At 38.1% G+C, this 13941-nt stretch overlaps 1 protein-coding gene across 3 annotated transcripts in view; it reads left to right on the plus strand.

The window, feature by feature from the left end:
* Shroom4 (shroom family member 4) overlaps positions 1–13941 on the plus strand; it is a 201720-nt gene that overhangs the window by 162605 nt on the left and 25174 nt on the right. The window lies entirely within an intron of this gene.

Here is a 13941-nt window from a genome sequence, read left to right on the forward strand (position 1 = left end):
TTATACCCTGTCTAGTTATACCCAAGGCCACAGAGAATGAGACTGTGCTGAAATGAGCGAGAAGGCACAAACTGTGGCCATGAGCAATTGGAGTCAACAGAGAGGAGTTTCTGTTCTCTTTGTCCAAGGTTGTTGGAAGCACCTGCTTCTTGGGTTCTGCCACCACACTTTTAGTAGGACTCGTTGAGAACTTACGGGCCATGAAAATATGCTCATGGGTTACAACTGCTGGAGAAAGACGCATACAGCTTGGAATAATATAAAAAGAACCACTTTGCTCAGGGGTGGAACCCCGAGCTCCTCTAATTGTGGATCGCAGTACCCGGCACTCATGTTTCCTAGAGATGAGGTTCCCTAAATGGTGACTCTAAGTGAACCAGAGGTTTGACTAGTCACTTCTGGGTTGCTGCTTGCCTAGTCAGATCTCTTTTTTGTACATTTTGATATGCTTTCTCGGCCATATAGGAAAGAGGGTTCTCAATGATTTTGAAGCCCGTTACCATCTCCAGAATAAAGCAGAAGACAGAAAGGCTTAAATAGTCCAGAGTTCTTTTAGGTGGTCTACATTATGCTCCATTATTTTTAATTCAAATATAATTAGGTCATTTCGCCTTTCCCTTCCTTTCCTCCAGCTCCTCCATGCCCCCCCCCCCAGCTCCTCCGATGCCCTCTACTTTTTCTCTCTCAAATTTATGGCTTATTTTTCTTTGATTGTTCGTTCTCTCTCTCTCTCTCTCTCTCTCTCTCTCTCTCTCTCTCTCTCTCTCTTTCAAACACACACACACATACATTCTCTCTCAAATTTATGGCCCATTTTTCTTTGGTTGTTATTGTCACATACACAGACACACACATATGTTTATGTGTGTGTACACATAAGTGTTTAACTGCAACTTGCTGATTCTATTTAGCATCGCTTGCATGTATGTTACTTTAGGCATGACCACTTTGAACTGGATAACCAATTAGGGGTTCCTCCCTGGAATACACTGATTAGAAGTTTCTTTGATGAGGGATAAGAGATACAGTTAGCTGTGGTCATAACCAACAGCTGTCTCATTGGACCTAAGGTCAACTCAACAAGAGGAAAATCAGACCTTGTACTGGAAACCTAGTCAACTACCCGGTTGTGGTCTTAGAGGAAGACCTACTACTTACAGGAAACTAAAAACTACTACTTAGAGGAAAAGCCACTCTTTGTTTGACTGGCGTAATTCCTTACTGTGTTCTAAATACTGGGCCCATGGTTTGATAGTAGAGTTAGGAATTATTTTGGCTTTTCTTTGATCCCAAAGTATGGAAAAATTACTCATTTCCACCCTGCAATGGGAAAGGGGATGATGCCCAATATTTATTAGTCATCTCTAATTATCCGTCATCAGGATTCTACATTCAAAATTGTGTTTACTCTCCAGAGTAGTTCTCGTGTGCTGCCTAGTTTGTAGGAGAGGTCCAGAGACATTATATAATTCAGCTAGGTCACAGCAAATGGTCGTGTTGGATTTCAGACATCCTGACCCCAAAGTTCCTGCCCCTTCCCTCATCCCCCCATTTCACCTGCTTCCATTGGAATTCATAAAGGACAGTCTGCAAATAGATCCTCAACATAGTATTTCAAGAGTCTAAGTCCTAGGCAGAGATTCTGCAGGATTCCATGGCTAGACTTGATCCCCTCTCCATCTCCCGCCACAAGTTCTGGGCTGCTTTATATTATGTCCTTAGGGATATTATTTTAATCTAATGACACTGTCAAATTTCATATGTTATTAGATTGAGACAGTGAAAAAAGATACCAAACCTTGAGCATAGCCTTATTCTATGTGCTTAACACAGAGAGACCTTTCAAGTGGTCTTTGTCATCTGTTTGCCGAAAGAGGAGATAGAATCTGTTCACCACTGCATGAGTAAAAAGACATGAAAACAATAATGCTAACAATTTCCTGGTTTTTCTTTCTTTTTATTTTCTTCAACACTAGGGAAGGAATCTATGGTCTTTTGCACACTAAGCAAGTGCTTCACCATAGCACAATACCCCGAGGCAGTAAATAACTCAGTTACATGTTGTAGCCACCATGGGATGCATTTTTATAAGCCTGTATTTATCACTGTGAGGTTGTAGAGTAGGTATAATCAGCGTAGGTGTAGTTTCTTCTCTGTTTAATACAGAGAAGCAATTGAGGTCCACACAAACACATTCATTTGCCTAAAGCCTCTCAGCTGGTGAGTTAATTAGCCCCAAGAAGTCTTGCTTCAGAAACAGTATTGTACACCTCACCGGGCTCCAAAGTGCTTCTCCTACTCACTCATCAGTGAAGTAAGAGAGTCTTACTAAAAGCATGTGTACTGCCTTTTGCCTAGCAAGGTGGGAGATTCTAGTAAGAGATCAGTGAGAAGCAGTGTCTGCCCACAGCTTGAGCAGAAAATAGTAGCCCACACCGAGTTCAGCAACAGTAATAACTCATTATTACTTGCAAAACAACCTATGTGCTATGAGTTGAGTTGCACAAGTTATGGCAGAACTTCCTAAGAGTTCCAGCGGGTAGGCATTAGCCCAGGGTATTGAATCTCAGAGATGAGTACGCAGCTGAAACACTGGAGAACTTGTTGAAACACGAGAGTCTGCTGGACTCTGCCCCTCCAGATGGAATTTCATAGGTGCAAAGTAGGGTTCAAAATCGGCCTTTCTAACTGGCTGCTTGGATGATGCTGGCACAGCTGGTCCTGGGACCACACATTGAGAACTGCTAACTCAGAGAAAGGATTTGAAATTTAGAGAGGGTGAGTTCTCCACTCAAGGTCTCCTGGCTGGTAAGGGCTCAGCTTTTAAGCCAGCTTTTTCTTACGAAAGTTTCCAAAAGAACATGAAGCTTAAACAAGGACCACCTTAAACCAGGCCCCGCTACATGATAAGTATTTATTGCATTTTGGGTAAGTTCATGGAAGGATAAGAAAACTGCAGGCCGAAAGTGGAAGGAGAAGAAACTAAGCAATATGTCTTAGAGTAATCAATCCTGTTACTAAATAAGGCCTTGGAGTTAATACTGCCTCAGTCAAGATCCATGTTCGTGTGCTTCCTCATCTTCCCTCTCTCCTTTACTGACTCTTCCTTCTCATCTCTTATCTCTGTACCTGTCTTTATCTCTTGTAATAGGAGCAACAGGATGCGTTCCTGCCGCCCGACTCTGGCTTCCTGGCTAGCTTATGCCCTAAAATAACAACACACAAATTGTATTGATTTAAATACTGCCTGGCCCATTAGCTCTAGCCTCTTATTGGCCAATTCTCACATCTTGATTAACCCATTTCTAATAATCTGTGTAGCACCACAAGGTGGTGGCTTACCAGGAAAGATTCAGCATGTCTGATCTGGTGGCTGGCTCCATGGCGTCTGACCCAGAGAGGAGAGGCATGGTGATTGCCTCACTTCCCTCTTCCTCCCAGCATTCTGTTCTGTCTACTCCACCTACCTAAGGGCTGGCCTATCAAATGGCCACGGCAGTTTCTTTATTAACCAATGAAATCAACACAAAACAGAAGACCCTCCCACATCAATCTCTTCTTATTTGTAAGAGAGAATTAGAGCAGCACCAGCAAATTCTTGTGAGAATCAAATGAGTAAATGGAGAGGAACCCTTGCAAGCACAACTGAACACTGTAAGTATTAGATGTGGTGCTAAGGAGAAGACACGGAGTACGCTCAGCAGTCAGGGTAGAGAAGTATAACTAATACTTTAGTCCAGGATGGGTAGGCCTGGAAAAGGAGAATGGGTGACAAACATGGGAGCAAAATTATGTTCACCTGTCACCAGGGAGTACTAAGTACCCGTTATACAGTAACACGAAGCTCTGATGCATGGTACATGATGTGGTGACTACAGATCGCAGTGATGAACTGTACACTTGAAAAGGCCAGAAGGGGTTTTAAACACTTTGCCATAAACAAATGATAAATATTAGAGAGGTGTTTACTCGGGTTGATCACTAGTCATTGTCTACATGTATCAGTCAATATCTGATGCCCCACTTATAAGTATTACTTTAGGATTATATGTATATATAACATATTTTATAGATATAATTTAATTTATATGAATACATTATATATGCATGTACTTGTAAAGTTGTACTTATATATCAATTAAGAATAAATTCAAATGGGGTGTAAAAGAGGAGAATGAGGCTTGAAAATGATGAAAATTCGTTATAAACATATGAAACTTTCAAACAAAAAATAAATTCAAATTAAAAATTATTGACAATCAGGTAAATGACTTGATAAATGTGGCATTTTAAGCAACTTGGCAGCATTTGAAAACTAGATGAGTTGGAGAGTAACAGAGTGAGGCAGTCATCCAGAAATTAAAATGTGTATTTGAACTAGAGAGGTGGCTGTAGAGGTGCAATCAAAATACAGTATAAAAGGTAGATAAATACGTGTGATGTTTTGGGAGAAAAAAAATAATTGTTTATTGTGAAAATAATATTACAGAAAATTAAACCCAAGAGAAAATAGCCTTGTTTCTACCACCTTATTGCTCCAATTTCCTGTTGGCTTTTTATATAGGTGTAGAGATTATTTTTGGCATGGTTATAATAACTATGCAAATGAGCTTTTGTACCTTGATACACTAAGCATTATTTGATAAATAATTTTCATGCAGGCTTCCTCAGTAATTCTAATTTTAATGGCTATATAATATTTCATCTGTTTATTGTATACTAATTTGTGTAATCAATCCTAAATTGTTGAATAATCAGGTTGTTTTCAATGTCTTGAAATTATAAAATAATTATCTGGAACATTTTGAATATCTATAGATTTTTTTTCTCATTTTGAATTAGCTCATGAAAACGATTATCTGAAACACTTATTGAAGAAGCTAGCTAGTATCTGGAGTTTGGGTTATTACTTCACAGTACATGAACATCCTTACAGTCCTTCACAGATTTAAAAATGACTTTCCTCGGTACCATCTGCAGCATACTAGAACAGTTCTTTGTACCAAATTTTACCATCATTGAAATTTTTCTTTTTCTAACACAACAGTTAATACATGCTGTCATCTTCATTTGCTTACCTTGATCGTTCTATTGTGAACATTTTTCATGTGTTTATTTAATGCCTTTATTGTGTCTCCTGTGAATGTCTGCTCAGATTATTTGTTCAAAACTATAAGACATCTTTTGAAGGACAAGTAGGAAGAACTGTTTCTAGAACTTTGGAGCAAAGGAGAGAATTAAAACTAGCCAAAGCCTGATGACCTGGGAAGTTACTGACATAGATGGGACAGTCTATGGTTTAAAGGAGAAGATGATAGATAGCCTAGAACTGGGATATAATGGGGATGTAGTCAATGAGGTTTACACACAGATGCTTTAGAGGATGCCAAGCACTCAGACAGGGAAAACTGAGGAGAAGATAGTGATGAAGCAGGTTCAAGTGGCCAAAGTGCTAGCTAGAACAACAATCTGTCAGTGTACTGCCATCATGGAAGGTGGCAGTAATGGCTTTGACAGTTTGCAATCATAAGTGTCCTTCAGAAAAGCAAGTTTAACAAAATATAGGGCATAGGAAATAGATAGCATGATTGCTTGTAAGGGAGTTCTACAAAGAAGAAATGAAAACAGCTTTTCTCATTATGAATTTACATATTCCAAGTGTATAGTTTAGGTATGTTTAGTAGGTAATGTATAATCTTTACCACAATCTAGTTTTAGAATATTCCTGCCGTCCTGCAACAATCTCTCATGTCTGTTTAAGCAGTCACTTACCATTTCCATTTTCAACCTCAGGTGATCACTAATTTGTTTCCTGTATTCATAGATTTGCTTTTTTTTCTGTTTAACTCATTGAACATATGCTTTTGTGTCTCGTGTCTTTTAATTAGGAAGATGTTTTAGTCATCCATCTACAAAGTAGCATATTTCAGTGCTTCATTTTTCTTTATTGCCAAATAACAAGATCAGATGACATTTTCTTTACCCAGTTATCTACTGAAGTTGTTTTTTTTTTCCTCTTTGCTCTTTTGGGGGTCAGCCACCCAGCTCCCAAATAAATACTTGAAGTCTTCTTCTTACTTATGATTGCACAGCTTAGTTTGGCTTCTTTAGTAAGCCAGATTTTCTAACTTTAATTATCCCATCTTCCTTTTGTTTCCAGATTTTATCTTGCCCTATTCTCTCAACCTATCTTTGCTTCTTTCTCTGTGGCTTGCGTGTAGATGGATGAATGGCCACTGATGGCCACTTCCCTCCTTCTTTTCTCACTCCTCCATCTTCTCTTCCCAGATTTTTCCTCCTACGTATTCTTTCTGCCTACAAACCTCACCAATCTTTTCTTCTGCCTAGCTATTGGCCATTCAGCTTTTTATTAGACCAATAAAGTGTTTTAAACAGGCAAATTAACAGCTTCACAGAGTTAAACAAATGAAACCTAAAATTTGCATAAACACATAAACACGTCTTTGCATCATTAAACAAATGTTCCACAGCATAAACAAATGTAATACATCTTCAACCAATACTCCACAACAGCCTACTAACAGATATTTGAATTGGTTCGACTTTTTATTATAAATATTATTGTTATAAACATTCATATATAAAATACTAGGTAGATATGTTTTCAGTTTTCCTTAACATATACTTAGGACTAGATTTTCTGGTCTATATGGTAACTTAAATTGAACTTTTTGAAGAATTGCCTGTTTTTCAAAATGGCTGCACTGTTTTTTCATTTCTATCAGCAACATGGGAGAGGGCCACTTCTTCTCACTAGTTTTTAATTATTATCATTATTTACTGTTTGGTTAAAATATCTAGAAGGATTTTAACACTGTAATGTTTTAAAAGAAGCTAGATAGGGAAAAGAAGAAAACTTAAAGACACTTTAATTTAGTGGTTCTCCAAACATGGTCACAGATCCAGAAACCTCAATGTCATCCAAGGTTCTACCCAAACCTAATGAATTAGGGAATGGCCAGCGGTCTTTGTTTTATTGAGCCTTCCATGCAATCTTGATGCCTTCTAAGTTTTGAAAGCCATTTGTTAAAGTGATGGTTTGGTAGAGATCTCAGAAACTAGATTAAGTTTGAAATAGAAAGGAGAGATGAACAGAAAGGAAAAGAATATCAGTGTGAATACTGAAAATGGAAGGAGATCACAGTTAAGATCTCAGGCAACTATTTAAACCAGTCTGGATATTCATCAAAAACTTACAGGTAAAATTACCATATGACCCAGCTATACCACAACTTGTTACATGCCTGAAGAACTCAACATGCCACAGAAATGTTTGCACACAAAAAGACAGAAAATCAACCTAGATGTCCACGCCCATCAGCAGGTAAATAGATAAAGAAAATGTGCACATGTACAAACACACGAGAGAGAGAGAGACAGAGAGACAGAGACAGAGAGAGAGACAGAGAGACAGAGAGAGAGAGAGACAGAGAGAGAAGGGAGTTTTACTCATCAGTAAGGGAGAAAAGAAAAGGTTTATGCCATTTGTAGAAAAGTGAACGGAACAGCAGATCATAGTGTTAAATGAAGTAAGTCAGATTCAGAAAGACATGTTTTATCTCATGTTGAACATACATATGTGTTCACGTATGTATCTATATATGACAGGAAACTAGGATACTGTGCAGAGAGAAGACATTAAATGGAGGGGTAAGGGGGGATAAGAGGGCAAGGGGAAGAGAAAACCAAATACTGCATTTCCTCTCAGATGAGGTGTTTACAGTTAACAGTAGATAAATAAATGTGAAAAGAGTTGGAGATGGAGCATGAGGGAGACCACAATTATATACATGTGGAAATGCCATATTGAAACCTATTATTTTATATGCTAACTTAAAAAATTAGTAAAATACAAGAAAGGGATTTTTTTCCAGGTATGATAAGAAATAGTAGAAAAGATCCAGTGAGGAAATGGATTTATATGGAAAAATCTGGTGGAGTGCCTCCCCCACTCTGTCTTAGTAACACACACATACACGTTCATATTTATTATATCATTTCTGTCACAACTGGAATGATGGGTGTAGGTGGGAAAATCAAAAGTCTAATCTTCAGCTACTCTCTGCTTAGAAGCAAAGCAGATAAGTCTGGGTAGTTACATTCTTAGTTGTCTAGCTCAGTTGTTATTTGGTTTACATGCAGAGAAAATGCAAACTCATTTTGATATTAGTGGGAGGGGAAAATTATGAGGAGATCTAATGGGAGAAAAAGTTTCATAATTGTAGAAATTTAAAAGCCAACAGACACTCTTTTCTGGATTATCTCTCTTGGATTTCTGTACTTGTGATTGCCTGCTTTTGATCTTTCCCTGTTTCCCCTTTTCATGTAACTTCAGAATATGTATTTATTATATACACAGCCATAGTTAACCCCAACAGCATTGCATGCTTCATTTTTTCCCAATTAATTCTCAAGGAACTTAATACTCAGGAAGAAATTAAAACTAAAGATAGAGATCATTATACTATTAATGACAAGACAAAACGCTTGGTAGCTAACATTTATTGGGTGCTTACTATTTCAGACCCATTTTACATAAATTATGTTATCAATTATAATGATCCTATGATCCTATACATGTTACTATTCATGACATTGTTTGCCAATAAAACACTGACTCACAAGAAGATTAAAGTCACCTCCCAAGGTCAAGCAGGCATCTTATTCCAGAGCCCATTACATCTCAGGTTATATTTTATTTGACAAAATTAGAGCTCTGTGAGGTTGTTTCAACTCTGCTGAAGGCTCTCGTCTGTTCTCTGACTTAGTCCAGCTCGAGTTGGGTCTTGCAGACATGCTTCCTATTTTCTGAATGAGTGAGTAGAAGAAAATGGATAGCGGAATCTGATTACATAAGAAATAGTACATTTTCCAGAAAGGCCTTCCAGTTAAGATTGATACCTTTAGAAGCATATAGGACTTGTTAGCAGTGTGACAAAGTAAATATTTAAAGTGTTGAAATATGGATAATAATGCAACATTGGGTACACAGCACTTAATCAAAGAAAATTATAACATCCTCATGAGAGAAATACATACATATCTGTAATCTGCTTCAGCTTGCAAAGCCTATTCAGATCTCCCAAATTAATATACATCTGTAATATGCTACAACTGGGAATCTCGTGGGGTGGTTTGTAGAACTTGTCAGATCCATAGTAAAATGAACCCAGAAGACATTAGCTAGACTTCGAGCCCTGTCTTAAAGTGACAATTATCAGATACATGATAGTTGGTTTTAAATGTTCAACAAAGTTGAAAATGGATTCTTTGAACACACAAGCTAATTTGAAAATATGGACACACTGAAAGCAATGCAACTTAAAGCTTTGTTTTAAAAATCAGCTTAAGAAATGCGAGGAATTTCAGGTATCTGCATGAAGGAATGTCAACTTACAGATATACCTTACTTATATCCATAGCATATCCTAGCTAGAAGGTAAATCAACAGAACAACTTATTTATTCTGACTGAGGATGCAAGATTAATCTGTTAAGTTGAAGATGTCACTGGAGACAAGATGGATGGGTTGAAATATAAAAAAGTTAGGAAAAAAAACTTTGTACACAAAATGTAATAAAAAGCTAAGCCTCGGAATGAGGGAAGTGTCTAGGAATAACTTTATTGATAACAGTTGCCTGTCTAAAATATATGAAGAATGGATACAGATAGATAAGGTTAGTTTGAAGATTTAGTTTCCTAAATGGACAAAAAAAATAAGTAGGCATTTAATTTACACATAAGGAAAGAAATTCCATGGAAAATTATAACCTCTGTAGCAATTAAAGGAATATAAGTAAAAATCAATTTCAAGATATTATAGCCTTCTTATTAAACTATCAACAGTTTACAGAAATGATAAGTGAAATTATAGAATCCTGCCTAGGCAAGGCGTGGGCAAACAGTATTTTTTTCTAGAAGCACTGTACAATGGCTCAGTTATCCTAGAGAACAATCTGGAAACATGTGACAAGAATACATTACTCATCATACTCTGGCCCAAGATACCCTCTAAGGCAAATAATCTAAAAGACAAAATTAATTTCTTGAAAAATAGTCATATTATTGGCTACTTGTGATCACTGAAAAGGCTTAGCAATGTGTTATATCATCAAGGATGGAACTGGAATAGAAACAACAGCCACTAACAATGACAGATATGCAAATACTGAATTTTTTAAAGAAGTGGGGATTTGTAGTGATGTTAACCCCAGAAAGCTTAACACTAAACCAAATATTGAATTTGAAAGAAAATTCAGGAGAGAATCTGATCAAATATAACTAGCTTGACTTGAAAGCACATAGTGTTCTTTGGACATGTGTCAAAATGTTGGAATTTATAATAAAAAATGAAAATCTGAAGAAGTAACAAACCACATCGGTTTTATGTAGCTCTGGGAAGCTTGAGATCAAAGGCTTTAGAAAAAATCCCTGTGTCAATGACAGACTGGTTCTCACCAGGCATGCTTGACTGCACTTCTGGCTGTAATTTGGCTTGCTAGAATTCTCCACCAGTCAGCATTTCTGCTTATTTAAATCCGTGAGAACTTTGACATCTAAATGTATCAGACCTTCATGAACCTCCACATAATGTCACCACTACCATGATATAGCTCCCCCTACATACACACACATAAATATCATATTTTCTGATTCATCCTCATCATTTTCTTAAGGACTTTTTCATTATTTTCATTCACTCAATATCCTATTGGAAAGTGAAAAAAGCACACGTTCTGTCTACCAACCTAACTTCTTTCTGTGTGTGTGGTGCCTGGAAAAGTGAAGCTGAGTCATTTGGGGAGGGCGTGGGAAATTAAGCTTCACTGGTGACAGCTCCATCAAAGCTAGGGGTTCTCTATCTCTTTGAACACCAGTTTGTGTTCACCTCTTGGGGACTGGAATAAGTCCTGGCACTTGACTGTTATTTGTTGTTATCAACGGCAAGTTGCTGTGAGCTCAGGGGCAGGGAGAGATGACAGCAGCAAGCTGCCTGGGTCTTTTCTCCTTCATAGACTCCTTGGGTCTTGTTTCCTGGATCTTGAAAATGTTTCCTCTAGTAATAACCTGGGTGTGGCTGTTTCTTTTGGAGCAGTCTTATCTCTTGGCTGTGTAGGGAAGGGAAAGTCAAGATGAACTGGCCCTGTATGCTTTTGCTACTATGATCCTGGAATGCCAAGCTATTGTGATAAGTTTAAAAATAAAATTTCCAAACAAGGAAACTTCAGAAGACTGAAGGAAGAGGCAGGAGGAGATTTTTCTGTCTCTTCATTTTCATTTAGATCCCCCTAACATTTTTAACAAGGAGGAAAATGTATTTGTCAGAAGAAAGGGCAACCTGTGCGAAGAAAAGAGAACAGCCCAAGCTTTGGCAGACAATTTGCTTGTTGTTTTTGAGATATGGCCATATAGCCTCCTCGTTGGTGTCAGCACTCGCGTCATCTTAATTTTCATGTCCCTCCCTTCCCGCAGTGAGGAGCTAAAGTCTTCATAGATACCTGGAGAAAATGTGATGCTCTACCTAGCAACTCTTGCTCACAGGAGCAGGATAAGATACACTCTAGTCTGGACGCTCTTCTTTCTTATTTGATAAGAAAATAGTTTGTCCTTTTTAGCCTAAGGATTCCCAGCTACAGACTGGATAATGCTGCATGCTTTATTGGTTGTTGGGAAAATTCATTTAAATACATACATGAACATGCCTAAAATAGTGCCTAGTATATATTGAGAAGCAAGAAACTATAGTTCTGCCTGTCAATGAAGATACCTGCCTTCGAGGCAGAAAATCCCTACTTGGTCCCAAGCCCAGTTACAGATTTCTATGTAAGTTATAAGGCCTGAACCTTTTTTATGTCAATATCCCTGGCATAATTCAGTGAAAGACTGTTAGAACCACTGTGCTGCAGCCACATCAAGAAGAACCCTGCTCTGTGATACTCATCAAATTTACCATTCTACCCCACTCTCTAGACATACCCAGGAAGGCAGGAAAGCAGTGCAGAAAGTACTGGGAGAAAAACTGGGGTTTCAATTCTAGCAGACTTAGAAAATCTAGGACATAAGTCAAAGGGTGCATGGCTCTAAACGAGATATGTAACCCATCTTAGTCTCAGTAAACTACTTGCCTTACAAAGCCTTCCTTAAGGTTAAGTTTATTAGAAAGCACAAAAATACTTTGGGATACATAGGCAGATTCCCAGTAGATGCAAATTACCTTCATTAGAATGGAGTCCAGCATATAGTTGGGCGAAGTGCACAGTACAAGCCTGTCACAGCTGTGATCTTCAGCTCTGTTCCTGGTTTCTACCAAGGGAGGTAGGTACTGTTATCTGCTATTTAATGTTCAACCTTGCTCAACAGTAAAGAAGCTAGAACTAGGCTCCCAGCTCAGTCCGATGATTGCATAGCCAGGAGGTCCTAGTTTGCCAAAGACTTTAACTATAGACTCATTCACTCACTTTTTATCCAGTAAAAAGGAAGACATGAGGGCTGGAGAGATGGCTCAAAGGTTAAGAGCACTAGTTGCTCTTCCAGAGGTCCTGAGTTAATTCCCAGCAACCACATGGTGGCTACAACCATCTGTAATGAGATCTGGTATACAAGTATACATGCAAGCAGAACACTGTATATGTAATAAATAAATAAATATTTTTTAAAAAGGAAGACATGGTAAAAAGCAAATTAGCCACTAGTAAGTCCACCATACTCCAGCGGAGGACCACATACCCAAAAATATTTGAGCTGCACACGGTGGCTTAATGTTTTAGTTTAATGACACAAAGTTGAGTGGGAAGAAAATGGGGTGTCTATCTAAAAAGAATCAGGGGAAGGGATGAATATGATCAACAGTAGACCCACTGGTAATCTAGATCACAGTCTTTCCTTCCCTCTTCTGAGATGTTTGCTGAGCCATAGATGCAGGGACTGTGATCAGGCGTATCTGTTGGGGCTGGGTTTCCCATGACCTTTTGATCTCTGCATTGTATCCAGTTGTGGTTTTCTGTGATGGTCTTCACTTGCTGTAAAGCGACTTCTTTGATAAGAAGTGGTAGCTATGCTTATCTGTGGGTATATGGATAAGAGTTAGATGGAGTTATTCTGATCTAGCTAGACTATAGAACAGAGACTTTGAGGTCATATGCAGCTTGAGCATCCAAGTCCTGTTTCCTAAGTGTGTGATGTTTTCAAAAATAGTGTCCCACCCTTAAGTCATGATAGATAACCAAGATCTACACTGATAATCTGTATTGTTTTGGGAGTGACTTGGACTACTCTAGCCAACCATTCAAAGGAGGTTTCTCATGTTTGGTAATGCAGTTTCTGTTAGTCTGTGATTCCTAGTGGCTTAACTTCCTTTAATACACACACACACACATACACACACACAAAATGTAATTTTAGGTACATATACAAAAATATGATTACTTGAGGCTTTATCAAACAAACTGGGTGCTGTATATTCCACATCCTTCCTCCCCTTTCCAGATTGATCTCTTTCCCTTCTCCCCAATTGGAGCTCCCCCAATTATTTCATTTCTGATTTTATATCACCCTCTTCCTGCTATTCCCTTCCCAAGCCCCTCCCTGACCTGTAATGCACTTACACTTTCCTGGTTTCTTTCTTTTTATTTTACTTTCCTGGTTTCTATTTTTACTTCACATTGTACACTCACATCTGAGGATCTAGAGCTAGGAAATGCCAATAAGAGAAAATATGCAGCATTTGTCTTTTTTTTTTTTTTTTTTTGGTCTTGGTTGCCTTATTCATTTACCATCCTTTACTACAAATTTCATTCTTCTTTTCAGCTGAGTAGAATTCCAGTGTGTACCATATTTTCATTATTCATTCACTAGTTTAAGGACATTTAGGTTTCTGTTTCCTCTCTATTGTGAGTAGAGTGCTAATGAACATAGCTAAGC

This window comes from Chionomys nivalis, chromosome X, assembly GCF_950005125.1.
Source record: "Chionomys nivalis chromosome X, mChiNiv1.1, whole genome shotgun sequence".
Classification (NCBI taxonomy): Eukaryota; Metazoa; Chordata; class Mammalia; order Rodentia; family Cricetidae; genus Chionomys; species Chionomys nivalis.